The sequence below is a fragment of the Globicephala melas genome, chromosome 13 (assembly GCF_963455315.2).
Source record: "Globicephala melas chromosome 13, mGloMel1.2, whole genome shotgun sequence".
In the NCBI taxonomy this organism is placed as follows: domain Eukaryota; kingdom Metazoa; phylum Chordata; class Mammalia; order Artiodactyla; family Delphinidae; genus Globicephala; species Globicephala melas.
Window position 1 is genome coordinate 72,531,699 of NC_083326.1, and position 27,522 is coordinate 72,559,220.

A 27,522-nucleotide genomic window follows, 5' to 3' on the forward strand; every position below is an offset into this window, starting at 1 on the left:
ATTACTAGAGACATTTAATAAGCACCTCATGGGCACTGGGGCCAGCCCAGGCATGGGGCTCCTAGTCTCACAAAGCTTACAGTCTATGACCAAAACATGTGGCAGAAGCTTTGGGGGACAGGGCTGGGGCTCAGCAGGGGGTGTGAGTGCCCAGGGGCCACGTGTTGGAATGCTGCCCTCAGAGTTGGACTAGGAAAGCAGGCAGGCTGGGGGGAAGGGGCTGCAGCCTCGGCCCCCAGCCCTTCCCTACCTTCCCTGGCATTTGGATAAACCCACAGAGGAGCTTGTGACATCTGGAGCCCATGTAAACGGAGCATAAATTAGCTCTAACAATCACATCTGCAGCCGCCATCCTGCAGTCTGTTTCCTGCCGAACGCTGGGTGGGCTTGGCGTGGGCAGGAGGGCAGAAGCTGGTCCCATATGTGCCTGAAACCCTCACTGATAGCATCGCCGTGTTTAGAAGCTTCTGCTGAAATGTGTTCGTGTTCGGGACACATGGGACCCAGGATTCTCTTCATAGATGGTGGAATTGGGGTGTTAAGAGATGTGGACATAGACAGGAGAAAATTTGAAGGGTGGAGAAGGAGGGATGGGGCACCTCCGGGGGTGAAGGAAGGTAAGGGCAAGACCAAGTGGCGAAGAGTCCATGGGCGGGTGCACAAGCAAGAGCCGGTGTGGCCTCACACCCTTCTCCATGCTCCCTCCCACCCCACGCTGGGGGTTCCAGAGCCAGCCAGGGGTAGGGGTGGGGAGCAAGGGGCCACTGTGGACCAGACCTTTACATAAATTAAGTCACTGTCCTTCATCTAACCTTGACCATGTCCTTGTGAGGGTGGTTTGTATCATGCGCATTTTACAGATGAACAAACTGAGGGGCTGAGATCGTACCATTAAGAGGCACCTATACCAGGACCCGAACCAGGTGCTTCGACTCTTCCTCGTCTTCACTGTGTCACCCTGCACCTGATCAAGAAAGGGTGTTGCACATGTGTGTGCATGAGTGTGAATACGTGAATACGTGTGTGCAGAGTGTCAGCGTGTGAGTGTGTGTGTGAAAGTGAGGGGAGGCAGCCACAACCCAAGATCAAAGTGTAGGAACCAGAACCTCCTTCCCCCTCCTGCCCCAATCAGCAGGGCCACCATGGGTAGTCATCCTCCAGTCTTAAGCACCTACTGTATACAGGGACCAGCGCTTTGACGCGCACAGCCGCTTACCCACCTACTCATTCATTCAATTTCACAAGCCATTTCATGAGCACCTACCACAATCCAGTCTCTGCACCAGGCACTGGGGACACGAGATGAGTGGGGCAGTCCCTGACCCTAAGGTGCTCGCTCTCCAGTGCAGGGGGGCGCAGCCGTGGAACAGCTGAACTTGGTAGCAAACTAAGAGATTACTTGGACGCCAACTTGGTTGGCGTCCTAAGAGATTAAAGAGATAGGTTTCCAGAGGGTGGCGTTTGGAAATTTGCTTCCCGAGCACAGGGACCATGTCTGTCTGGTTCATGCTGAATCCCAGCTCCCAGCGCAGTGCCAGGCACACCACAATTGCTTGCGCCTGTACGTGTTTGTTGAATGACTATTGATTGAAAGATGGGCAGGTTCTCAGCACGCAGAGTTGGGGTAGCTGGGCATCCTGGCTGAGGACCCTGCGGTGCAGAGGTGGGGAAGCACTGAGATGTCTGGAGGAACAGCTTTTTGGGGAGGCTCGACTAGGAAAAGCATGTCCCCGAGAATGAAATAGACCTGAGGGAATCCTGGCCCCAGCGTTTATGCACTGGCTGGGTGAGTCTAGGCAGGTTTCTTAACCTCTCAGATCCTCTGCATTATCATCTCCAAAGCAGAGCCTCCGATATTTGCACGGTTATTATTATTTGGGGGGAAGTGTTGTCCTTTTTATTGTGGAAGCCTTTAAACACATAATGAAGGAGAAAGAATAGAATAATGAACTCCCACGACCCCATCCTCCAACCTCAACACTTACCAACATTTTGCCATCCTGGTTTGAAGATACTTAGATGGTGATTAAACCCAGTAGATGAGTGACAACAATAGCAGTGGCTCTGGCGGGGTTAGGACACGTGGGCAATGACAATTCCACCGTCACTGCTGCCTGGCAGCAGGGGGTAGGGGGTTGAAGGGAGTGGGACTGGAGGTCACAGCTACTGCAAGGTGCACCCGGATTTCAGAGACGTTCAAAGGTGAAGAAACGCATGTCCTAGCATTGATGAAAAGCAGCAGTGAGGCCAGGCTGCATTTTACTTGTGAGACATAGAGTTCGTACCTAAGGTGGGGAAGAGGTCAAGATTTTCCTCACTTGATGTTTTGTGAGTTTCCCTGTTAGTTAGTTTGTTTGTTTCAGAGAAGAGCCCCTTGCAAGGTTATTAGGATTAGAAGTGATCATGGGGTATAGGGAGGTGGCTGCTTGCGGTGTGGTTGGGTGTGGAGGATAGGACCGGGAGAGGTGACCCTTGGGCTGAAACCTAATTAACACGGAAGAACATTCCAGGCAGAGGGACAGGCTAGAGCTGACCTTTAGGTTTAGAAATCTGCATGAAGTTAAGTGAGCTGTTGCCTGCACAGTGATGGGGGGCGGGGAGCAGGAAACGAGGCTGGGGCAGCAGTAAGATCACTCTCGGCCTTGGGGGCCAACCTGTGACATTTTCTATCTTTATTTGCTCCATGTCTGCCTGTCCCCTCTGGAGTGTCAGCAACTTGGGGGCAGGGACTTTCTCACTGTATTAAGGTTCTCCAGAGAAACAGAATCAATAGGAGATGTGTGTGTGTGTGTGTGTGTGTGTAGGTGTGTGTGTAGATGTGTGTGTGTGTAGATGTGTGTGTGTGTAGATGTGTGTGTGTGTGTGTAGATGTGTGTGTGTGTGTGGGGGGGGGTGTGTGTGTGGGTGTGTGTGGTATTGGCTCATGCAGTTATGGAGGCTGACAAGTCCTAAGACCTACAGTCAGCAAACTGGAGACCCGGGAGAGCTGATGGGGTAAGTTCCAGTCCGAGTCTGAGTTGGAAGGTAGGAGAAGATGGATGTCCCAGCTCAAAGACAGTCGGGCAGAGAGAGAGACAAATCTTTTTCACTCAGTTTTTTGTTCTATTCGGGCCCGCAGTGGATTGGTTGGGGTCCACCCACATTGGGGAGGGCAGTTTGCTGTCCTCAGATCACAATTCACATGTTAAGCTCATCCGCAAACACCTTCACAGATACACCCAGAATAACATTTGACCAAATGTCTGGGTACTCTTGGTCCCAGGCAAGTGGACACATAAAAATAACCCTCATACTCCCAGTACCCAAGACAGCCTGACACAGAGCAGGAGCTCAGTCCACATTTATTGAATGAATGAATGAATGAATGATGGGGGTGGAGAGACTTGACTTTGACATGGGATCCCCCCTGTATGGCTGAAGCCACTCTTGCTTCAAATCCACACAAACCCCACCTCCTTCTCTGGGGCATCTTCTCTGCATCTCCCCCTCCTGGGTGCACCTGACCTCTCTGACCTTGGGCCTCACAGAGCCCTGGGTCACGTTGTCTCTGTTGGGACCCTCCAGGTTGTCCCCAGGGATGGCATCCCCGGGGAGGACCCCTCCCCCCGTGGTAGATGTCCTCGGGGGCAGCATCTGGATTCCATTCACCTCCACATCCTGAACATGCAAATGGCAGATGCCCCCTCCTTGCCCCACTCAACATAAAGGATTCATGGAGTAGATGCGCTTTTTTTGCGGTACGCGGGCCTCTCACCGCCATAGCCTCTCCCCTTGCAGAGCACAGGCTCCGGACGCGCAGGCTCAGCAGCCATGGCTCATGGGCCCAGCCGCTCCGCGGCATGTGGGATCTTCCCGGACCAGGGCACGAACCCGCGTCCCCTGCATTGGCAGGCGGACTCTCAACCACTGCGCCACCAGGGAAGCGCCTGAGTAGATGCTTTGAAGGATCTTCTAACCCTCAAAAGGGCTCCCCATTCCTCATAGGGTGCCTGGAATCCCCTGGAGCATCAGTCTGAACATACGTGTGGTGTCCTCAGAAGACCCCCAGGGAAGATGTAGAGGGTCCACGTTGCCAGCCCCTGGGAATCATGAGTATGTGGACGGAGCACAGGCAAGGTGTGTCCCCTTGAGCCCTGGGAGGTAGCCACGGTGGGTATCGCCTCTGTGCCCACGTTACAGATTGGGAAACTGAAGCTTATTTGTCAAGGGGAGTCGCGGCACTGAGAGCCTGAGTGACCTGCCTAAGATTTCCCTGCTGCTTCTCAGAGGAGCCCAGACTCAAATCCAGGGGTTTCTGACTTTAAACTCCATTCGCTTCATCCCAGACCATTTTGTAGACCACGTCTGGGCCCTGGCCCATCTGTATTAGATGCACTGAGGGAACTGGTTTGCAAAGGCAGGATCCCAGGCCTCACTCTGGAGATTCTGTTTCAATGGATCTGAGTTGAGACCCAGGACTCTGCCTTTTTAGTCAGCTCCCAAGCCAATTCCGATGCTTTCTGAAGTGTGAGACCCACGGGCTACACTCTGCTGCTTGTAAGGGGGTAAGACGTGCATCTCAGGACCTACCTTTTTTTTTTTTTTTTTGCGGTACGGGCCTCTCACTGTTGTGGCCTCTCCCATTGCGGAGCACAGGCTCCGGACGCATAGGCTCAGCGGCCATGGCTCACGGGCCCAGCCGCTCCGCGGCATGTGGGATCTTCCCGGACCGGGGCACGAACCCGTGTCCCCTGCATTGGCAGGCGGACTCTCAACAACTGCGCCACCAGGGAAGCCCCAGGACCCAGAATTTTGAAAGCAAGAGTGACCTGGTCTCTGCCTCCCTGAAGGGGGCTGGTCCCCCGGAGCCCTGCTTGATGGGGACTCGGGCTTCTGCCTCTGCCCCCCTACCTCCACAGGGGCTGCTGCCAGCAAGTGCAGCTCTGCTGGTAAAGTCTTTATCGGGAATGTCGCCTAATGCATTCATATCAAACAATAGCGCCTCATACATCATCCCTGCCAGAGGCCACCTCCGCTAGGACAAGCACAGTCCATTACCCTGACGGGCGCAGGCCGTGCGCAAAACAGATAACGGGTCCCAGCTGTGGGGGGCAGCCATGGGAGGGGAGTTGTCACTGCCCCAGCCATCATCAAGGGGACCCTGGGCACCTGCCATTCTGTGCAGTTGGGACAGAGGTCCCAGTCTTACAGCGCAGTTGATAGAGTATTGGTTGAGAACCTGGCTCTGCATCTTCAGGGAAGTAACTCAACTTCTCTGAGCGTTGTTTTCCCATCTGTAAGAGGGGCTAAGCGTAGTATTTGCTTCACATAGAACTGTAGGTGGGGCTTAAGAAGAGGAGGCCAGTAAAGTGCTGGGCACAATGCCTGGGGAAGAGGAAGCAACCTACAAACAGTAGGTGTAACTATTGCTTTATCAGCAGGACCCCATTCACGCTGGCCTGCCCCTTTCCAGGGATGGTTGTCAACAGTCCTCACGACCCCCAAGCTCCCGTGGATGCAAAGGGACCAGTCACCCTTCCCAACTGCTGGCTCCCCAGACCCTGAGACAGGGATTTGCAAGCCTGCAAGTCGTTTATTTTGGAAATGAAGCTCACACCACGAGGAGAGTGGGGAAGTGAGGCAGGGCAGGAGGCCGCCAATAAAAGGCGTGTTATAAAGCCCAGCTGTCACTGTGGCGAGTGGGGCGTAAACTTGCGAGGGAGCTCTGGGATGCAGCTGGGAACACGCCAGCTCAAGAAGCTGGGAGCTGGGGTATGTACAGATCAACTCCCATCACCACTGGGGTTGCTCCAGAGGACATGAATCCCCTGGTTTGGCCTACAGGTGACAAAGCAGGCTTCACACGCTGGTAGCTAGAGGCTGGATTAAGGTGCACCCAGGTGGTAAGGGTGAGGGGATATGGTGGGGCACTGCTATGGGCTGAATTGTGTGCCCCTAAAAATTCGTACGTTCAAGTGCTAACCCCCAGTACCTCAGAATGTGAGTACATTTGGAGATAGACCCTTTACATAGGGAGCTAAGGTAAAATGAGGTCATATGGGTCACAGCCACTCCAATATGACTGGTGTCCTTATAAGAAGCTATCAGGACACAGATACACACAAGGGGGAAGCCCATGAGAAGACACAGGGAGGAGAAGGTGGCTGTCTCCAAACCAAGGAGAGAGGCTCTGAAAAATCAAACCTGCCCACACCTTGATCTTGGACTTCCAGTCTCCAGAGTCTTGAGAGTAAATTTCTGTTGTTTGGCGCTAGTCCTCTGGTTAACATCACACGTGACTTTGAACTGTATGCAATTGAATGCTTTGGCCCCTACTTTTAAATATTATGGCAGGGGGTTAACAGCCTAGAAAGCATTTAAACGGTACTGTGTAAGTGTTAGCTATTATTATTAATCCCATTTTATAGATGACAAACCTGGTGCCAAAGCTGGCAGCTGGCAGAAGGCCAAGGGCAGGAGAGGGCATTTTGGTGCCCCCTGACATGTGAGGACAGAGCGGCTTCACATACCTCCATCCTCCCCAAGGGGCAAGGGGCAAGTGTCCCAAGGGGCAGCAACTTCATTACATGCCCCAGTCTCTCCACATCATATGAGTCAAGTGAAGGGATGATAAACCAGGGTTTTATTAGCTGCCCTATTGGTGGGTGAGCTGGGCTGGGCTGGGTCTCCTCCCTGAGCCCCTGAATAATCCAGGAGGGCATACCTAGGGCAGACAGGAATGGAGGTTGGGTTTGGGGTTGCATAGCAGCCCAGAGAGTAGGGGAGTGGGCCAGGGTCTTAACAGCATGTGATTAAAGACCCTAGTAATTGTGTCTGACAGGGGACTCATCCCCAGGGCTGGAGAGGAGGGGGATACCAAAGCCCAGATGTAGCCTGGGGTTGGAGGCTGATGGGGATAGGGGAGAACCCCACTCGGAGCTCCTGAGCAGTGAGTCCTGTGCCATACATCACCCGACACGCCTTTCCGTGGGACCGGCCTGGCTGACAGCAGCCATTTATCTGAATGTCATTGGCAGTAAACTGGCGAGGGGGAGGGCAGCGAGGAAGGAGGCAGCCAGGGGGCGGGGTCTCTTTGGGAATTTCCCAGAGGCCAGTTCGCAGCCCCAGCCTCGGAGGGGAGCTGTTATAAGCAGGGAGGTGCTATCCGTGGTGCTGAATCCCACCTGCCTCTTTCTCTTTCTCCCTGGGGACAAAGAGGGCAGAGGTGGGGAAGTCCTGTGAACTCAGTGCTACCCTGTAATCAGATGGGAGCTGGGGGCAGCCCCAGTGGTGAGACACTTACAGGGGAGGAAGGTGACAGTCATATACTTCCATGGTTATGGACATGAAATTTGGAGCCATAGTCCTAGTGTGTTCGTTCATTTAAAGGATATTTATTTATCAAGAACAGGTTCCCCAGGACATAGTCCCTGAAGATGTCAATCAGTCATACAACCTAAAAAATGTCGACACTGTGTGACCTTGGGCAAGTTACTTAACCTCTCTGTGCCTCAATGACCTCATCTGTAAAATGAGGGTAATAATCATAGCCACTTCAGAGGGTGGTGAGAGGATTGTGATTATGTAATTAAAGTGCTTAGAACAGAGACTGGCTCATGGAAAGTGCTCAATAAGCCTTAGCTCGAGCTACTGTCATTATTTATACTATGAAGTGTACAGGGAGCTCTCAGAGGCAATAACAGGGGGAGGCAGACTTTGTTCAGAGAATCAGGGAAGACCTGAAGGATGATGAAAGCTTGCATGGGGGAGGTTGGAAGGCATTCCAGGCAAAGGGGACAGCATGGGCAAAGGCCCTTAGGCAGGAAAGGTGCAGGACACCATCCAAGAGCTAAAAAGAAGCCAGAGGGGCTGGACCACTGAGAGTGGAAGAGCCTCAGTTTCTTAATCTGTTAAATGGGTATAATAGTAGAACCTACCTCCTGCAAAGCTGTGAGGGTTAAATGAGATGGTGTGTTTAAAGTTCCTAGCACAGAGCCTGAGCACTCATGCTGATTGGTTAGCTTCCTGGTTCCAAGCCCAGGGAAGCCACATTCAGTTTGCCACACCCCACATCAAAGCTGGAAAGGACTTCAGAGGCCATTCATTGTACAGATAGGAGCACAGAGGGCTTTAGAGAGATCCACTGGAAAGGGAGGCTGCTGGGGCTGCTTGTTCCAGCCTCCTTAGATGGGAGAGAGTGTGGGGCAGTGAAAACAGTAGAGGCTTGGGGGATCGAGGGGTGGGGTGAAGTCCTGACCCCAGTGCTAACCTGTTGTGGGACTTGGTGGGATGGATGCCTTGAGGCACTCAATTTCTTCATCTGTAAGATGGGGATAATAACACCCAGAAGGCATTTATGGTTATAAGAGTGGGTCAGACACTTGGAAACCCACAGGGACCAGGCAGACGATGTAAAGGAGACTTCCCAAACTAGTCTTACTTCTCAAGAGAACCCTAAATCCCGATTTTATGTAGGATATCCCTATTTGTAAGTGTTAGAAACTAATTTAAGCTTTTTTAAAACACAAGGTGGGTCAAAGCTACCACGTTTGTGGCTTGAATTTGATCTGTGGACTGCCAGGGTGTAGGCTCTGGCAGAAGGTGATGTACTTAGCAGGTGCTCGATAAGTGTGGTCCCTTTCTCTTGGGGAGCCTCTCCTTCATCCACCTCTATGCCGACACCTGCCTTCTAGGAGTTCAGACCTTCCTCTAGAACCCTCGAGTTCAGGAAGGGGCTGAGTCCTACCCAGATCTAAGCCTCTGGCCATTCTCACCCCTCCTCTGTCCCCATCCCGGGAGATCCTGTCTTACCAGGAAGGCGCTGCCTGCCTGGGGACCCAGGATCACAGAGCACACAGGTGGCTGGTGTGGGAGGTACGTGTCACAGCCTCGTCATCAGCATGGCGGCCCCCTCCTCCTGTCTGTGGCATCAAGAAACCCTGAGAACCAGTTGACACAACTCCCCAGGGAGTGTACCTGCCTCGGGGAGTGGTGGCTGTGACTCAGAGGTGCAACTGGGCTCGGATGTTGGTGGAGGCACCAGTAAAACAGGCAGAAAAGGAGTGATAGCAAGTCAGAGCTACATGGGGCCTTTTAGGACAGCCCAACAGTGTTCCGTGGAGAAACAGAGGCCTGGAGAGAGGAAGGTCACGTGTCTACTGATTCGTAATTGAGTGCTTTTTCCGTGACATCTTCCTGCCAGACCAAGATCTAGAGCAGGGATGTCAGAGTCTGGGGAGGAACCACATTTCTTGGTCTTCATATCCCCTAAGTCATGGGAAGAAGAGGCCTACGGACTTTGTTTCCATCCTGGTTCTGCCGCTTACTGTGTGTTCTTGGGCAACTCACATAGCCTCTCTGGTCCTCGGTTTCATCATCTGTAAAGTGAGAATAAACGCTTTGCCAAGGTTAAAATGAGAGCTTGTGTAAAATGCCTGGTTCATAACGGATGCTTCAAAGTCTTTTTCTAAAGGCACTTATATCTGGCCTCCTTTCAAAAAAGGCTTAGAAGTGGCTTACAAACACACGCTGCAATGCCAATGCAGGAAAGACCTAGATGAGAGGACGGGATGACAAGATGGTGGGGTAAAGTCTTGTATGGTGGTGAGCAGGGGGCCACACATCTGGATCAGAGTTTCCTGGCAGCCACAGCAAAGGGAGAAATACAACCATTATGTGACTCTTGGTATCCATAAGCTGAGAAACTACTGCTTGCTTAGGGAAAAAAATTAACTTTTCTTGGTAATGGGATATGAGTCATTTCTCATGTGAGTCTTCAAAAACAGGGCCTGTGGCAAGAGTAATTCTCTTTCCTTTCCACTCCCTCGCTTCCTTCTCTAGCTATTCCTTGGGGTCACCCAAACCCTACAACCATAGCTGATAGCATAATGGTTAAGAGGCCCAGCCCTGAAGACAAAACCAGTCTCCACCTCTGCGCAGCCTTGGGCTCGAGACCGCCCCTCTCTGAGCCTCAGTTTCCTCATCTGTAAAATGGATGGTTATAGAAATAACTACCTCTAGGTTCTCGAAAATTAGAGGTGGTGAAACAGCGTGTAAAACACTGACCAGCTTAAACTGGTTTTGCTTCCTTAAAATGGGTTGTTGATTAATCTTACCTGGAGTTATTTTTACAGACAGCATTGCGCATGTGCAAAATGGGAACGCATGTCTCCAGGATGACCCCGGAACCAGGAATCTTCAGCTGACGGAACTTAAAGAATAGAAATGTTGCCAGCGGAGCCCTTTACGAAAGGAGAAGTCCTTCAATCAGGAGACTCTGGCTTCCAGCAGTAGCTTATTTGGACTGATTCGAGACTAGCCAATCAGCTTCCAAGTCTGAAGTTCCCTTAAGCCGTTAAATTTCACCCAGAAGCCTGGATTGAGGAGAGAGATTTGAGCTCTGCTTCCTGTTTCCTTGCAGGTCGACCTCGCAGTGAAGCTTTCTTTCCTCAAAAGCTGGTGTCATAGTATCAGCTCCTACGTGCATCAGGCAGCCAGCACTTGCTGGGTAACAGAGGTATCTTCTATAAAGACCTTCAAGTGACATCTTGCATACAGTAAGTGTTCCATAAATGGTGGCTGCTCTTATAGCAGGAACTCAATAAATGGTCACTGAATGAGTATCATAGGGCAGCAAAAGCATTTTCTCTTCCAAACCGTCTCTTCAGTGCTTCTCAGCAGCAGGCGTTCTCCCCAAACCAAATTGAAACTGCATGTGTGTTTTAATCAATTCCATGGTTTGTGGGAGCCAAAGAGCCCAGGTTAATGGAACACAGCCAAATCCCCCGTGAATTTCTAACCCTCCTTGAAAGGCCTCTGCTTTTTCCTGCTCAGCCACTGGGAAGCTGTTGCCTCCACTCGGGGAGGAGAAATTGAATAATTGATGCAATTTGAATAACACTAGGATTTATAATGATATTGAAATGTAAAGATAAAAGGGGGCGTGAACGGGAGGGGGGCTCATAGCGGAAGAGGCAAGTTGTTAATAGGCACTTAGGGGCTCTGTGGGGTGGGGGGAGCTCCCCTTGGAAACATGTGCTGAAAAGTCATTTGAGAGAGGAGGCGCTGGGAGGGGGGTGGGCTGGGAAATCTCCACCCGGAGAGGGAGAAAAGCCATATTCATAAATAAGATTCGGAAATTTCTCCCGACTCAGCACCACTAACAGGGAGTGGATAATTATTTAAATGCCAAATCATTCCGCTCATTAGAATCCCAAATCATATCTGAAGAAACTGATTGCCCAGGGCAGGAATGAAAGGGGGCGGAGGAGGAAATGGGGTGGCTAGGAAAGCGGGAAATGGGAGGGTCTCCCCGACTTCTGGTCCAGGCCAAGGGGAAGATGGAGTGGGAAGGACGGCAGGATGGTAGGGAGGGTAGGAACGTGGGGTGGAAGGAAGTCAGATAGTCGTGGGTTCAAGGCCAGGATCTGATACTTCCTTATTGTGGGTCTCCTTTGTTACCTTACCTCTCTGAGCCTCAGTTTGCCCAGCTGGAAAATGGGGTTGATGCTAAGATCTACTTTGCAAGCAGCGAATGTTAGCTGCTGTGATTAGGGAGGCAGGACGGAGAGGGGCTCAGGACGGGGCACGGGCTAGGGCTGGGGGAGGAGCCTCGCATAAGCCCCAAGCCAGGCTCCTTTCCCTCCCAAACCTACCCTGTCTCTGACCCCAGTCACAGACAGGAGCTGACTTGAGAGGTGGAGACTGAGTCTCAGAGAGGGTAAGGGATAAGGGACTTGGCCAAGATGACACAGAGCCAGGGACCCCAAGTACACACACATCCTATCACCCCCACGAGTCCACAACTCCCAGCCTCATCTGGCCGCCCTCCCAGGTGCCGGGAGGTCTCCAAGATGGGAGTCGGCTCAGCCCCCGGGAGCGTTATCCTGTCTGTGGACCGGGGTCACAAGGGCAAGTCGGTAACAATCCAATTATGCCGAGAGATTCCGGGCTGGCTGGTGCCCCCTCCCATGGTGGATGACCATGCCACCCCTCAGAGACGAGCAAGCAAGCGGGGGCCCTGGAGCAGGGGGGCCACAAGGAGCGCTGGCTGGGCTCAGCAGGGACAGGAAAACCCCAAAATAGGGAAGCAGCGTGCACTCACGTGCTCTCAATATAACACTATGAGTAGTAGTAATAAGGCAGCCGCACACCTGTTGTGCAATAGCACGTCGGCTTTTATTCTGTGTCAGACCCTGTGCTCAGCATTTTATATCATTTAACTCTCATTAGAACCCTGTGAGCAGAGGCGATGGGGAAGCCGAAGCCTGGAGAGGTGAGGCGACTTGTTCATGCAGCTCAAAAGCTGTGAGGCTAAGGTTTGAACCTGTTGGCCTGAAACCCAAGCCTCTTGGTAGCTCTGGGCTGCCCCCCAGACTCAGTCCACAGCCAGCGCCTGGCTTTCTCCTCACCATGGCTCTGGGAGATCCCTTAGGTGCTGTTTGCAGGCGAGACCCTCCATAGCCCCACAGAGAGATCGAGAAGGAGCTGGGATTCAGACGTGGGTTGTTCCAATCTCAATCTCACACGGCCCTCTGTCTGCCCCCTCTGGAGCCTCCGGCCCACCTTGCTGACCTCTCTCCACTCTCCCCCACCCCCGTGGCCTCCTGGTCAACGCAGAGAGCAGCCCAGCTGCCACTCCCCCCATCCCTTCAAATAAGACTTGTAGTAGCCACTTGCCTGTCCCCAGAAGCCTGGGGAACCAGGTGGGGCCCCCTACCCGCTTGCTTAAGGTCACCCTGGCGTTCGCATTCAGTAGAGGTTGGGGGCCAGGCCTTCCAAGGTTTCCCAAGTAGTAACTGAAACATTAGCTCAATTAATATTTCAGTGGCCCAGTCCTGGCTGGTGATTGCTGCAGCTGGGAAGCTGGGTCCTTTCTCTTCCCAAGAGGCCAAGCGGAGACAGCTGGGAAGCCTTGGGGCCAGGGGCAGTCAGAGGATCTGGGATGGAGCCTGTCTGCTTGGCTGTGTGGCCTTGATCAAAACCCTTCCCCTCTCTGGGCTGTGTCTGTCAAATGGTGACATCACTCTTTCCTGCTTATAGTGTTATTGGGATTAGCCTGGGGCCTGGCATATGGTCGGTACTCAGTAAATGATAGTATTCGCAATACCTGTGTTTTCCAAGGTGAGCTGCCCATTCTACCTGCTCCAGAATTCCATGGGGTGCTTGTTACAAATACTGTCTCCTGGGCCCCGCCTGGACCGGCAGAGCCTGGATGCAGGGGCCCTGGAGTCTGCACTTGTGCCAAGGGCTCCCAGTGACTCCCCAGCACCCCTGCTTCCTAGTGAGGGAGTAGGAGCCTAGGCTCTGAGACAAGCACTTGCACGTCGGTTTCCTTGTATGTAAATGGGAACAGAGACATTGACCTCTCAGGGCTTCTGGGAGGAAAGAATGAGATTAGGGGCTGGCACATAATAGGTACTCAATAAATGATTTCCCCCCTCCCACCACCCGCTCCCCTTCAGTGGAAGACCAAGCATCAGCCCCCTAAAGAGGGGACGAGGGGGGTGTCCTGCCCCTCAGGAGCCTTGTCAGCAGGGCCTGCTCCAAATCGATCTTTTCCCCCCCGTTTTCGCTCACAGCGTCAGCATCTCTTGGGGCGGGAGAAAATGCCAGCATCAGCACGCTGCGTGCCCCAGCCAGACACGGCTGCTCTTTATTAATTAACCACCAGATGTTAGTTTTGCATCTTTTATCAGAGGGAGGTTTATCACCAGGACCCTGTATGTCAGGCCATTAGGGAGAGGCAGGAAAACATCCCTTGGGGGGCCCTGGAGTTGGCAGGGAGCGGGGAGGGGGACAAGAAGCATGGTCGCCAGCCCAGAGCACCCCTCCGCCCTGGCCACCCCCCGCCCAGTGCCTCCATGGTCACGTCCGCAGTGGCCATTTGGCCCATTTGAAGTGGCTACTTGTACATCAGCTCACAGGGCCACCATGATGAGCAAACCAGGCCCAGTGTCTGTTCTCCAAAGCTCACAGTCAGTTGGTGAGATAGCCACATTCCAGTAAACCCAAATAGATAAAACTATGACAAATTGTAAGCGGTGTCATGAAGGAAACTGACAAGGTTTTCAGAGCAGGCGAATAGCTGGCAGGGGACCTAATTTAACGGAGCGGTTTCCCTGGGGAGGTGACATTTAAGTGGCCTCACGAAAAGGAGCCGGGGCAGAAGATTCCAGGCAAAGGGCACAACAAGGGCAAAGGCCCTGGGGCAGGAACCGGCTCAGCGTGTTTAAGGATCTGAAAAAAGATCCGAGAGGCTGGAGCGTGATGAAGGAGGAGGCCACCAGGATGCTGAAGTCAGCTGGGCCGGGACCAGGGGTCCTCGTGGGGCATACGGAGGAGCATGGATTTCTCGTGTTGAGGGCACCAAGGGGCCACAGCAGGCTGTTGAGCAGGGGAGCGATGTGATGATGGGATTTTGACATGAGAAAGAACCCTCTCTCTGCCCTGGAGGGTGAGGGACGGGTTAGAGGGGAGGGAGGGAAGCCCGCCAGGTGGTCAGTCTGGGAGAGATGGTGAGCCCTTAGCATTGACTGGGCACTAACAGGGTGTCGGGCAGTGTTCACATGCAAGAAATATTATGAAGCAGAAACGGGGGGCGAGGGTGAAAGAAGGGTGTAAGGTGACTCCGGGTGCCTTGCTCCAGACACACCCGAGTCCTCTCACGCCCCCAGCACCCAAGAGACTGGAATTAGGATCATCTTCATTTCACAGATGAAGAAATGGGGGACCAGTGAAGTGTAGCAGCTTGTTCAAGGTCACACAGCGAGGAGCAGCAGATCCCACACTTGAACTTGGTCTGCCTGCCGCGCTGTCTTTCCTGCAAACAGCTGCCCAAGCTCACGCAGGCTGCAGGTAACTGCTGTCTTCCTCCTGCTGTTTCATGAATGCTGTGCTACCCTCCACCAGTTACTCAGTGAAGTCCACTGGGCGGAGCAGAGGGGGCCCGGCTGACCCGAGCAGGTAAGGGGCAGTGGGTCCCAGATCCAGCCCTTAACTTGACCAAGGCACAGCAAATCCAGACACGAGTCTATGTTACCTCCTTTCAAATTGATGTGACACCGTTACCCAGGGTGATTATTTTCTGCCTGATCCACTCACCATCCGATAAACAGGTGATGACTTCTCCCAGTTCAGTTTCTGATTTGCATACAATAAATATCACCCCCTGGAAGTGTGTGTGTGTGTGGGGGGGGGGGGGTGGAATACAGGTCTCATGTCTTATTTATGAGAAATAAACAGGAGCACGAGCTCGCATAATCAACATATTTAATCTAGCTCTTTTCGCCCTTTTGACTCTAATCAGGCCAGGTCTGTGCATGGCTCTGTGTGTGTGTGTGTGTGCGTGCGTGCGTGTGCGCACCCGCACACTCACAGGCTGCAGGGGACACCCCTGCCAAGATCTTCATCCCAGCCTGTTTGGGGCTGATGGTTGGGGCACAGGCTGCCTAAGAGGTCTCCTGAACCCCAGCACACTTAGTTTGAGGATGCAGGCTCAAGGTATGGGAGGGGGGCAATTGCATCCCCCCAACAACTTCGCAGAGGTTAATTATTTTAAAATTGTCGAAACATCTTTGAACCGTCAAAAGTACCAGCAATATAATTGGGCGACATTAGCCACAGTTCTGTTGGCAGTGACACCCAACATCACATATATATATATATATATATATATTTTTTAATTTATTTATTTTTGGCTGCATTTGGTCTTCGTTGCCGTGCACGGGCCTTCTCTAGTTGTGGCGAGCGGGGGTTTCTCTTCGTTGCGGTGCGCGGACTTCTCATTGTAGTGCCTTCTCTTGTGGCGGAGCACGGGCTCTGGGTGTGCAGGCTTCAGTAGTTGTGGCACATGGGCTCAGTAGTTGTGGCTTGCGGGCTCTAGAGTGCAGGCTCAGTAGTTGTGGCGCACGGGCTTACTTGTTCTGCGGCATGTGGGATCTTCCTGGACCAGGGCTCGAACCTGTGTCCCCTGCATCGGCAGGCAGATTCTTAACCACTGGGCCACGAGGGAAGTCCCTCAACATCACATATTTTTCATCAAGATAGAAAAGCCAAACAGAAAATTTTTTTTAAAAGCTAAGCATTGCATGGAGAATCAAGGTCACGTGCTCATAAATGCCAGAGCCAAGGCTTGAACCTGGGACTCTGACTGCAAAGCCCAAGTTAGTAGCACCCCGTGATGCTGCCTTCCTGACATGATGAGTAAGAGATCTGGGAGAAACCAGCAGTGTGATCACCTACTGCCATCCAGCTCCTGTTCCACTGATAGAGAAACTAAGACCATAAAAGTAAGGGAACTTGCCCATGGTCATATCCAAACCGTGTCAGAGCTGGAATTCAAATCCAGGTCTTAATTGTGTGCGTGTATGTTTAAAAAATAACTGTTTTGGTATGTTGACCTAGGCAGAGCACAGAAGGGATAGCTGTGTTTGCTCACCAATGACTGGGTCCTAATTTGGAGTGGTTTGAAAGACTAGAAATATGTCTGGGGTGGCAGTTCTGGCTGCCACATGGGCTCCTTGGTTCTTCTCCAAGTTGCATGTGCTGGGACTGAAATGTCCAACATGGCTCGCTCACTTGCATATCTGATGCCTGGGCTCAATGGCTGGGACAGCTGGAGCTTCTTCAATATCTCCCTCCTTTCTACACAGCCTCTCCACTCAGCTAGCTTGGGCTTCCTCACAGCATGGCGGTCTCAGAGTAGTCAGGCTTCTTTCATGGTGACTGACTTCCACCAGAGAAAGAAATGTGAAATCTTGGGTGTGTTTTCTATTTTGGTATGCTTGTTTATGTTTATGAATGTATCATTTTTATGCAAACACATATGATGGATGTGTGGTGTAAAAATTCAAACACTATGGAAAAGTGCAAAGATTAGAGGGGAAAAAAAACATTCAAAATTCCACTACCCAGAAATTAGCATTTGGTGAACTTTAATCAAGGAAACTTTTTCTTTTAATTTTTATTTATTTATGTGGCTGTGCTGGGTCTTAGTTGCAGCAGGCAGGGTCTTTAGTTGCTGCATGTGGGATCTTTTAGTTGAGGTATGCGGGATCTAGTTCCCTGACCAGGGATCGAACCAGGGCCCCTTGCATTAGGAATGCAGAATCTTAACCACTGGACCACTAGGGAAGTCCCAAATCAAGGAAACTTTTTACAACAAAAAATAAAAAGAGCAGAATGGGGAATTCCCTGGCTGTCCAGTGGTTAGGACTCGGCACTTTCGCTGTCGTGGCCCAGGGTTTGATCCCTGGTTGGGGAATTAAGATCCTGCAAGCCGTGTGGCGAGGCCAAAAAAAAAAAATCGGTGAACGGATGGATGGATAGATGAGGGAGAGATGGGTGGATGGATGGATGGGTGGGTGGTTGATGAGTAAATGGAGAAAACAAAAGATAGAGGAAAATTCTGACTGTTGAGGATTCTCAGAGCTGGGAAGAGAGACAATTAAGTTTCTCAGTGTTGGAAAAGTGGTGATGAGAGGCCTGTCACCCCAGACCAATCACTACTATTACTATTATTACTTCCACTATCACTACTCTTATTATAACTACCACCACTATTGCTATTACTACCAGTATTGCTACTATCACCACTATTACCAATATTACTATTACTGTTGCTGCCATGATCACTACTATTGCTACTTCTTCTCCTTCTCCCTTTTTTCCCTTCTGCTGTAATTTTTATTGTTATTTTTAAGTTATTATAAAGGTAACACATGTTCATGATAGAAAAATCAAGAAAGAGGTAATTTCAAAGATAAAACTCACCCTCAAATACCACCATCCAGAGGTGTCAGCCCCTGGCAGGTCCCATTCCTCAGTGGGGTCTGCAAGGCCCTCCATGGCCAGCAGCTGCCCACCTTCCCATCTCATCTCCTCTCTGACCATGCGCTCCGGTCAGACCAAACCTCTGATGCCCCCAGACCCACCTGCCTTCCCTCCCCTTGTCTCTGGGCCTTTGCAGGGGCTGTTCCTTCTGCTTGGCATGGCCTTCCTCCATCAGGCTCACCCCCATGCTCCCTGAACTCTGAGCAGAGACACACATCCTCTAGGGAGCCTCTCTGAGCACCCCACCCCCTAGACTGGGTCAGGGGTCCCCTCTGGGCCCCAACCATCCCTGAGTGTCCCCTGCAGAAGTACACCTCACCCTTCTTTGTTTATCTGTCTTTCTTCTCCACTGTAGAAAGCAGGGACCATGTTGCATCACCTCTGTGTGCCCAGCATGGACCTGCCACATAGTAGGGGCCTCCATACGTGTTTGTTGAATGAATGAGTGAACGCGTCAGTCTGGAAAGGTTTCCTAGAAAAAGTGGCCTATGACCCATGCTCTCCTGGCGGTACTGGGGAAGAAAGCAGTCAGGGTGTAGGGCCAGGCAGCTTCTTCTACACCAAATGACAGCTGTCTGCATTGACTTTTGATCTGGGCTGTCACCTGGGCCCAGGGGCCCCATGTTTGCAAACGCACCAGGCTCCCAGTGAAGTGTTTGAGGAGGGCAGTGTGCTCCCGCCCTCCCGCACCACTGAAGAGGCAGCGTCAGACACGAGAAGCAGGGTTCCTCTGTGCACTATTGATTTGTCATAACTGCCTGCCGACAGACAAGGTGAACAGTTCACTTTTATGAATCCTTATTAACAGTGTGGCAAGAGGTATTTCACTTTAAGTGCCCCCTTTTTGCTGAAAAAGAAAAAGAACAGAAAATGTAAATTATCTCATCACAGAGAGATGCTGAGAGCTCCGAGCTGGGGCCTTCAGAGGAGACAGAACAGAGACTGGCTGGGACACGAGGAGGGGAGGCCCCTTCACGTCCCGTAAGTGGTCAAGGCTGGCTCCGTGGAGGTTCCCAAAGCCGAGGTCGGTGGGGAAGGCAAACTTGGCAGGGGGAGCGTGGCCATGCAGCCGAGGGCTGTGGAGCAGGTGGTTACAGCATGGAAGCCAAGTCTGTGCTTAATGAGCAAAGAGAAAAGCACAGGAATGCTCATGGCAACCTTAAAAAAAGCATAAAACTGGAAAGTCTAAATGTCCTTCAACAAGGGACTAGATACATGTATATTATAATACAGCCATTTGAGTGGAATACTAGACAGCTAAGAAAAAGAATGAGATCATCCTGTGTGGACCAGTAGAGAAGAAAGTATATGAGATATTACTGAGTGGAAAAAGCAAGTTACAGGACAGTTTATAGTGTGCTCTCATTTACATAAAAGTAGGCATATATGTGCTTCATGTGCATGGAAAGTATGTAGAAAGAGTCACACAAATATCTACTCACAGCAATTTTCTCTGGGAAGTGAGACCAAAGAACCGGGGATGGGGTCAGTTTTTGATTTTCATTTCATCCACTTTTGTGCCAGTTTAATTTACTTTTTACTATGTGCAGTAGGACTTGTATTTTTTTAAAGTTTTAACTATTTTAAAATGTTCAGCTCCAGGGGGGTAATTTAATTGTCTCCTTTATAACCTTCTCCATGGTTTGAGTTTTTTTTACAATAACCAACTAAGATGTCTGTAAGTATAAAAATGTAATACAAAATTTTTGAACAAGAAAACACTGGTTTTGGAGTCAAACCGATCTGGTTCTTGTTCTCAATCTTCCTTCTACCAGCTGAGTGACATTAGGGAAATGACTTAATCTCTTTGAGCATTAATTTCCTCCAGCAATAGTGGATATTAATAGTATATACAGATAATCTGCAAAAAAAACCATAACTGAATCCCTATGCTGTGTACCTGAAACTAACACAATATTGTAAATCAACTATACTTCAATTAAAAAATAGTATATACAGAGCAAGCATACAGTAAATAGTAGCTTTAGCCTTATAATTATCATTATCACATCGAGAGAAATGGCAAACGCTTGCATGCCCTCCCAGTTGGTGATTCATACCCATCCCTGTGACAGACCCTAGGAAGCTATTTTAAATGATCCTCAGACAGTTTTTAGGTATGTAATTCATTTACAAATGGAATCTTAGGTGGAAACCCAATACGTGTAAAACAGGAACAAGAACGTTTTAGTAGCATTCAAACCATGACATTTGTACTCAGGGATGTTTGCAGCCTCCTGGCCATCCTGCATCCTTTTTCCTTTTTTTTTTTTTTTTTGCGGTATGCGGGCCTCTCACTGTTGTGGCCTCTCCCGTTGTGGAGCACAGGCTCCGGTCGCGCAAGCTCAGCTGCCATGGCTCACGGGCCCAGCTGCTCTGCAGCATGTGGGATCTTCCCGGACCAGGGCACGAACCTGTGTCCCCTGCATCTGCAGGCGGACGCTCAACCACTGCGCCACCAGGGAAGCCCCTTTTTCCTTTTGGTGATAACATCCTGACCTTCCTTTCGGGGGGATTGTCCTTCCCCCTCTCTCAGCTCCCCACCCCCACCGGAGTTGGTATTTACTCAATGCCAAAGACATCCCCTGGCCACAGGGAAAGGTTCAAGGACCAGACTGTGACCAATGTGAGCCAGTCAGGCTTATGATTGCCATGCAAACTGTAGAGGGAAAGAAGGTCCTTTTTCTCCTAGATTTGAGCCTGAGATGGGGGTTGGGTAAGCCTAGAGCTGTCAGAGTTCACCCCTGGAGTCTAAGAATGAAGCCAATACCCTGAAAGGCAGAGCTGAGAGATGACGAATACTTGAACCCTGGTGGCATCACGAGAGCCCCCGAATCACGCTGTGCCTGAAAGTAGCACCACCTCTGGAGGTTTTTGTTGCAAGAGCCATTTATGCTCTAGCCAGTTGGGTTTTCTATCACTTGTGACCAAAGACAGGCTAAATAAGGTAATATATGTATTCATAAAGCCAGTTAGAAAAAACAAGGAAGTTGCTTTGACAGATGTAAACATTTGAAATCAGGCGTTAGGGATGACAGGTGCTGTCTTGTATCAGCCCCACATCTAATTTATTTCCATATTTGTTTCTGTTTTTTTCTTTTGGCCACACTATACGGCATGCAGGATCTTAGTTCCCCAGTGAGGGATCGAACCTATGCCCCCTGCAGTGGAAGCGTGGAGTCTTAACCACTGGGCTGCCAGGGAAGAACCCTGTATTTGGTTTTGATTGCCCAGCGTCAAGAAAATTTGGAATCATAGGTAAGTAGAGCAGCAGTTTAGTGTAGGGCTTTGGTCCCCAGGCTCTGGAGTAAGACAGTCTGGGTTCAAATCCCTACCCTGATCCTCAGCAGCTGTGGGACCTGGGGCAAGTCACTTGACCTCTCTGAGTCTCCATTTCCTAACACCTACGTCACTGGAGGGTTGGAAGCAGTAGATGAGTTGCTCCGCGTGAAAGCATTTAAATAGTGCCTGACACCTGGCCTGGGTGAGCTCTTGTTACTATTATTTTTTTAACACCTTTATTGGAGTATAATTGCTTTACAATGGTGTGTTTCTGCTTTATAACCAAGTGAATCGGTTATACACATGTCCCCATATCCCCTCCCTCTTGCGTCTCCCTCCCACCCTCCCTATCCCACCCCTCCAGGCGGTCACAAAGCACCGAGCTGATCTCCCTGTGCTGTGCGGCTGCTTCCCACTAGCTATCTATTTTACGTTGGGTAGTGTATATATGTCCATGCCACTCTCTCGTTTTGTCACAGCTTACCCTTCCCCCTCCCCGTGTCCTCAAGTCCATTCTCTAGTAGGTCTGTGTCTTTATTCCCGTCTTACCCCTAGGTTCTTCATGACCTTTTTTTTTTTCTTAGATTCCATATATATGTGTTAGCATACGGTATTTGTCTTAATATTTCTGACTTACTTCACTCTGTATGACAGACTCTAGGTCCATCCACCTCACTACAAATAACTCAATTTCATTTCTTTTTATGGCTGTGTAATATTCCATGGTATATATGTGCCACATCTTCTTTATCCGTTCATCCGATGATGGACACTTAGGTTGTTTCCATCTCCTGGCTGTTTCATGTACCAAAATGTTCATTGCATCTCTATTTACAATAGCCAGGAGCTCTTATTATTCTGCCATGTTCCTGCTTGTCGGAGCACCTGTGTGCTGCCTTGAGCTGAGAGCTCTGAACGAAACCTCGCCTGCTGCGTCGGATTCACTGACAAACCTCCCGAGGTGGCAGGGTAAGCTTTTACAAAGCGTATCGGCACCTGCTTATCTGCGGCTTACGGTTTTCTGGAGAGTGACCTCGGTGCTGTGCTCCGGGGGAAAGATTCCTAGAGGAGTTGGAGGGACGTGAGCTTGAGCTCAGAGGGGACTATTCCAGTGCCTGACGTTGTCTAGGGATGGACCAGGCTGTCCTCCAGGCAATGAGCTCCCTGCATTGGGAAAGAGTTCACAGTGAGGCTGGGCTGCCGTGCGGTAAACGTGTCGTAGCAAGGATGCCAGCGCCAGACGGAAGGAAGGCTTCATTCATTCATTCATCAAATATTCACTATGACCCAAGCACTCGGCTGAACATCCCCCCCTCACTCTCAGATGAGGTCATTTCGTAAAGAATTTCTTGCTAAGATAGGAGGACTCCCTCCGCCAGCCTTCTGGGGGCCGTTTTCATTTTTAAAGAGGACCCTGTGTCAATGGTAAGAAAAGGGTTTCTAATGGTGGACTCCCGGGCGCTTGGGCAGCTCACCCGGGCATAGAGATGGGAGGAGGCCCACTCATCTCGCCTTGCATCTTGCATGACCAAAGTGGACGGAATAAGGGAGATGGACACGCCCCACACCCCCCAGGTGGGGTTTCAGATCACAGTAGCGGTATTAACGTGACCGGATGAACATGTGACACGTGTGCTACTTCATTTCATCTCAGCTGCCCTGGGCAGCTGTGAGGGTCCCCCAGGCAGGGAGTTTGGCCTCAGGCAGCCCTCCCCTTTCTGCCCACCCCCACCCACCAGAAGTCCTCAACCTCCTCCAGTGCTGGGTGAACAAACAGGCAGGCTGGGGATGACAGGTCTATCAGACTCCCATTTTCAGATGAGGCTCTAGAGGAAAAGGTCTGGCCTGAGGCCTGCCTCCACAACTCCCATAATCCTCCCAAAACCTCCAAGGGTGGTTTTATGCCCATTTCACAGGTGTAGAAATAGAGGCCCAGAGAAGCAAGTCACTTGCCCAAAGTCTCATGTGAGCTGAGCTGAAGCTCAGCCCAGTTCCATCTCATTTCCCATCCTGGAGTTCGCCCTTCCTTGTGGCCTCCCTGAGTAAGACGGTGCAGGAGAAAGAGTGGGTTGCACAGGCCCATTTCTCGCTCAGGGGACAGTGTGTGTAGTTGGGGGGAGTGGGCTGCAGGCCTGTGGTGGGAAACCATTGACCCGCCTCTTTCTCTGCAGCCTGGGGAATATCTCACCCCCAACAGGGGCTGCAGGTGTAGCAAATACATCTTTACGTTTCTTCCTCTAAATGTAAACGGCAGATGAGTGGGATGTTATGGGATTTGGTAAAATAAAAAAACAACAGAAGAGTAATTTGCATTAGGTGTGTGACAAAATCTCAAGAGACAAGTGTTCCTCCGCTCTCGGTTCAATCCTGGGTCTCCACCCTGGAGGGTGGTGAGGGTCACGGAGGAATGAGCGGGCCCTTCATGTCCCTCTCTCCCTCTCTTCCTCCCTTCCTCCTCTTCCCTCTCTCTCACCTCTCCTTTTGTCTTTCTGCCTCCCTAACCTCTCCTCCCTTTCCCAGCTCTCTGATTTTCTCTCTCCCCAACCCCCAAGAACCCCTCTGGTGCAGCACTGCACCCAGAAGCAATTTATAAAGCAGATGTTTATTGCAAGGTTTCACACAAGCTTGGTGCCTCGCCAAACGTTATAGTAATTGGAGGCTGTGTTTAACTACTGATCGATGTAAAGTTGGGACGAGACAGGCCTGGAAACTGCCTTTGGTCTAGACTCTCTTCTCCGTTTCAGAGAAGGCAGGAGGTCTCGGCCCTCCATCTCTCAGCCTGTCCAGAGCCAAGGCCTGGACGGCAGCAAGGAAGGAGGATGTGGGCTTATAAGTAGCTACTGACCCACTGGCTTCTAGGAAATGGCTTTGGGGAGAGGAGACCCAATTCTGCTATTGTCCTTTACTTGCCATCCCATTACTGTGGAGGCCTAGTCTGGGCCAGGCATTTGGGGTTACAGTGATTAATCAATTTCTCCCAGTGCCTGGACTAAGAGCTCTACATACAGTATCATTCAATCTAACATAAGACAGGTGTGGTAGCCAGGCTCCAAGTCAGCCCTCAGTGATCCCTGCCTCCTGGTATTCATCTGCTGTGTAGTCCTCTCCTACATGAAGAGACTGACCTTTGTAACCAACATTGCAGAAATGACAGTTGTGCCTTGCTCTGTTGGATCACTTGCTCTAGGGGAAGCCAGTAGCTATATCATAAGGACACTCAAGCAGCTATGGGAAGCTCCACATGGGGAGGAACTGAGGAGCCACTTTGGGGAGTGGAACCTCCAGTCCAAACAAGCCTTCAGATGAGACTGCAGCCCTGGCTGACACGATAGCTGCTCATGCGAGACCCTGAGCCATAAACACCCAGCTAAGTTGCTCCCAAATTCCTGACCTGCAGAAACTATGAGATACTAAGTGGTTATTGTGGTAAGCCACCAAGTTTTGGAGTAATAGATAACTAATATAATAGCCACGGGAAAGAAGGAAACAAAAGGAAGACTGGTAAATAGGAAACAAAACAAATATGGCAAGAAAGAGTGCAACCATATAATCACATAATTATATAATCACTATATATGGATATAGATTTTTAAAATCTACTTATATGTTGATGGCATATATTTTATATATGATAGTATAATCACAATAAATGTGAATGAGTTAAATTCACCAATTAAAAGAAAAAATATTATTTCATTCTTTCCTTCAAATAATCCCATAAGAAGCATTTTACACCCACTTTACAGATGAAGGAGTTAGGCTCAGAGTGGGGGGAGAAACCTGCCCAAGGTCTCCCAACTCAAGACTAATAAGGTTGGGATTCAAACCCAGGTCTTTCTGACTGTAAAACCCAAAGCTCTTACACCGCACTGTATTGTTAGCTCCTTTGGATAGAAGAGGAAACTGAGACTCAGAAGGGGTGGGTGACTTGCCTGGGGTCACACAGCAAGTCGTTTCAAAACTGGAGCCAGAACTGGGGAAGATTTGTTGTCTGGTGTCTGCCTCCGTGAACTTCAGGGCTCTGCCATCAAAGCACAAGGATCTCATGGGTCTTCTATCTTCATAGATGCTTAAGACAGCTGGGGACCTTTGGCTGTGGCCAGAGAGACCCTGTGGGGTCAGGTTGGGAGTGTTTTCAGGGAAGAACACCAGCACAAAGCAACGTGCAGGGGTACAGAGTGGGGGTGGCTCAGGCATCGAGCTGAACTCCAGTAATTACATCAGGACCAGCAGCATAATTTGTATCTGGGTGATGAATGTCTGTGTTTTCGGGCCTGATTGCCCTATTTACATTTGGAATTTGCTGATCTATTATTAATGTCTGCTGGAGGCCAGGGTGACAGGCATGAGCAGCTGGGGAGTCCCCTCCCCCCCGATCCAGGGAGCACTAGCTCCCCAAAGTCCCACCTTAGTCCCCTTTGTGTGACCCTGACTTTCACAGGGCTCTTGGACCAACTGGCAGAAGGGTTGACCTGGGATGAGGTTTCCCAACCTCTTATCTGAGTGTACACACTCAGATATACATATGCATAAACACAGAATGTGCTTACATGCACATACTTGCACATGTATATACATCCACATCCTTATATACCAATAGGCACCTTTATAGAAACACGCACATACATGAAATGCATGCATGGACATGCAAACACACCACACTCGTGTACATGCACACTCATGCATGTACATGTGCACAAGTATATAGCACACATACTGTTATGGATTGAACGTCTGTTTCCCCCTGCCCCCTAAATTTATCTGTTAAAACTCTAACCCTCAAAATGATGATGGTATTTGGAGATGATGTCTTTGGGAAGTAATTAGGGTTAAATGAGGTCATGAGGGCGGAGCCCTCATGATGGGATTAGTGTGCTTATTAGAAGAGATACCAGAAAGAGAAATCTGTCTTTCTCCGTGCACATGAACCAAGGAAAGACCATGTGAGCACACAGCAATAACGCAACTGTCTACAAGCCAGGAAGAGAGCTCTCACTAGGAACTGAATAGGCTAGCACCTTGATCTTAGACTTCTTACGCCTCTAAACTATGAGAAAATACATTTCTGTTGTTTAAATCACCCAGTCTGTAGTATTTTTATGGCAGCCTGAGCTAAGACACACACATGCACACACACACACACACATCCTCATGTGTCTCATCATTCTGGGAGCAGCACAGCAACTTGGCAAGGTCTCCCAACTTGAGAGGGAAGCGTCCATGAACCATGGGCCCAGATAGCCTGGGTTTGAATCCCAGCTCTGCCACTTATCAGCTGTGAGACCTTGAGCCGCTTACTTCGTCTCTCTGTGCTTCTGTTTCCCCATATGTAAAATGGGAATGATAATGTTACCATCTCATAGGGTTGGTGTGAGGATTAAATGAGTTAGTGGAAGTCACTTGCCTGGTGCACCATAAGCAGTAGATACATATTTGCTGTGTTATTATTATTGTTGTTTATGTGCTTGTCACATAATAGGCTCTGAATCATTTTGTTGAAGATGATTAAACACACTCTTCCACACCTACGTATTCACACATAACACACACACACACACACACAAACACAAACACAGTTTGTACCCTCCCCCGTCTCTGCTTCCTCAACTCCTCCTGAACCTTCAAGGACTTCATGGCCTCTTCTCCCTGAAGCCCCTCCTGACTGTTCACTCTTCCATGCCCACCTCGAGGCTGTAGGCAGGATGGGACTGGGGAAAGACCACTGGATTTGGAGTCCCCAAACCAAGAATCAGAACTTGGCCCTGCCACTTGCTGGCAGCATGGTCCTGGTCCAGCCATTCTTAGCCTCACTTTCATGATCTACCCAATGGGCGTAATGATAGAAATGACCTCACAGAAATTGAACCTCCAGGGGGTAGCTAGGGTGGAGTTACAGGCACAGTCCCTGGCCAGGCTGGGTCCTGCTAAGGGAGTGGCTACACTGGCATGCAAATGAGCATACAAATTAAAGCTAAGTCCCTAAGACTCAGAATCCAGGCACTCCCCAAGCTGAAAGGCTCCTGTCTCCAATCAGCTCTTTGCAAAAAGGCACTGGGTAGGAATGGAAGAACACTGGACAGGGATTCGGGAGATGTGCTCCAGGTACAGCACATACATGCTCACTTGTGGGTGGACGCCCACATCCTTATATCGGCACCTCTAGGCAAACATGCACACACACGGGAGGCATGCATATGCATGAACATGCAAACGCTTGTAGCCAAGCAGGAAGGGTCTGGACTTGGAGGCAGGTGGTGCTGTGTAGCCGTGCCCGAGACTCTGTACTTCTCTGGGCCTCTGTTTTCCTCCTTTGTAAAAAGGGGTTAGTCATCTCTGGCCCATACTTGGTGTGGTGAGGACTGAATAAGACGACAGAGGGTAAGCTATGACTGTGGTGTGTGGAATACAGTAAGCACTTAAGATATGGCA

General features: G+C 50.4%; 1 long non-coding RNA gene across 1 annotated transcript in view; it reads left to right on the forward strand.

Annotated features, from left to right (window-relative positions):
- Positions 1-2,891: 2,891 nt before the first annotated feature.
- The window catches only part of LOC115855395 (uncharacterized), a 56,674-nt gene continuing 32,043 nt past the window's right edge, over positions 2,892-27,522 (forward strand). The window contains exons 1-4 of the long non-coding RNA XR_009566331.1: positions 2,892-4,116; positions 10,113-10,535; positions 20,935-21,069; positions 21,934-22,062. This is a non-coding gene — a long non-coding RNA (uncharacterized lncRNA). The remainder of the gene's footprint in view (positions 4,117-10,112; positions 10,536-20,934; positions 21,070-21,933; positions 22,063-27,522) is intronic.